The sequence below is a fragment of the Globicephala melas genome, chromosome 1 (genome assembly GCF_963455315.2).
Source record: "Globicephala melas chromosome 1, mGloMel1.2, whole genome shotgun sequence".
NCBI lineage: Eukaryota > Metazoa > Chordata > Mammalia > Artiodactyla > Delphinidae > Globicephala > Globicephala melas.
In genome coordinates this window covers 179,501,572-179,503,390 of record NC_083314.1, presented here as the reverse complement: position 1 = coordinate 179,503,390, position 1,819 = coordinate 179,501,572, and positions in this window count along the sequence as shown.

Below are 1,819 nucleotides of genomic sequence, written 5' to 3'. Positions count from 1 at the left end.
AATTCTCTTCCCGAAGGAGTTATTTACCTTCTTCAAGACTGTGTTTGCTGGTCTTCCCAAGTGGCCTGAAAACTTCTGGGACAAGGGACGGACTTTGTGGTTTTGTCCCTGTGTGACCTCTCTCCAGTTTCTGCACACTCAGCTCTGCCCACTTGCTGCAGGCATCCCAAGCCCCACGGAGTCGCCCACACTAAATGCCTCAGCCTCAATCTTGTCGGAGAGAATGGTCCAGGGAGGTGGACAGAGCACAGCTTCAGGATCTGACAAACCCTGGACAGTAATTTATGGACAGTGTGACATGCTCAGGCAATTTACACAGCCTCTGAGCCTCAGTTCCTTCTTCTGCAAAATGGGGGTAGTGGGAATTCCCTGGCAGTCCAGTGGTTAGGACTCCATGCTTCCACTGCAGGGGGCACGGGTTCAATCCCTGCTCTGGGAGTAGTAAAACTGACTTCTCCCCCAAAATGAATGGGTAGACTGTGATGACAGGCCTCTGTACTTCATCCAGTGTTTAGAAACCTTAGTGACAGTCAGGGGCCATCTGTCCTGCTTCATCCCCTGTGTGTTGAACTACCCCTGGGGGTGGGTAGGGGTAGCTCATTCTGACTGCCTCCACTCGCTCCTTTCTATCTCCCCAAGTTGGTTCAGGTATAATCTGCTCAATATGAACAGCAGGTATCAGAGATGGATGTGCAGGACTCAATATTTATTCCCTAGGAGGCTATAAGAAGCAGGAGGCACCAACTCCAGAGCCAGACTGCCTGGGTTCAAATCCCAGCTCCACCATCTACAGCCCTGTGAGCTTGGGCAAGGTTACTTAACCTCTGTGCCTCAGTTTCCTCATCTATAAAACAGGAATGATAACAATGACACCTACCCTATAGGGTTCTTCTGAGGATTAAATGAGTTAATGCATAAGTATAGAGTGCTTTGCTAGTACTGCATTTCATTGAATCTGGTACCCTGGTACACTAGGAAATTAAGATTGTTGCCAATTAAACTAGGACATATCATCAGTGGAACTGGAACTGAAATCACATATTGATTTCAGAAATGTGAAACATAACATATGTCAAAATAGATGAAGTACACTATTATTATTAGCATACTTAGCTGGAATACATTAGCATTAGAGTTAGGGGTCAAATCCCAGATTCACCATTTACTACCTGGGTGACCTTATTTATGCAAGATCCTGAGCCTCTCTGTGCCTCAGTTTCCTCCTCACCTGTATGTGCGGATAACATCAATAGCACCTACCATACATGACTGTTGGGGTAATTAAATATGTGAGGACTTAGGAAGTACCTGGTACACAGTAGGCACTATGATTGGTATTATTTAGAACAACGTTATTCTCTCCAGGTGTGGAGGTTGGCTGGGGAGAGGAGAGAGGACGAACCTGACTGGCTTTTTACGTAAAAAGGTCTTGGCCTCCGCTGCCCTCCCCAGTCTCGAAACGGTCAGGAGGGCCCAGGTGCCCCGCCCCAACCCGGCGCCCCGCCCCCGCCTCGCCCCGCCCGGCCCGGCACCTGAGCTAGTCTCGCGCACTTTAAAAGTGCGCGAGCTCCGGCCGAGACCCAGGGCCGGCGGTTGGTCGGGCGAAGCCATCTATTATGCTACGTGGGGGGAGCTAAAAGCCTACGCCTCCACGTTTTTTTCCATTTTTAGCTTTTCAGGCCCAGGTTCGGTCCCCTTTTAGCCTTCAAGTCCGCCCCCTATACTCAGACTCCGAGAAGGGCGTTCTGACTCTCTGGGGAAAGGGTCGTTGTGTCTCTGTGCGGCGGCCTCCCCCTCTGGACGGGAAACCGGTGGGAGA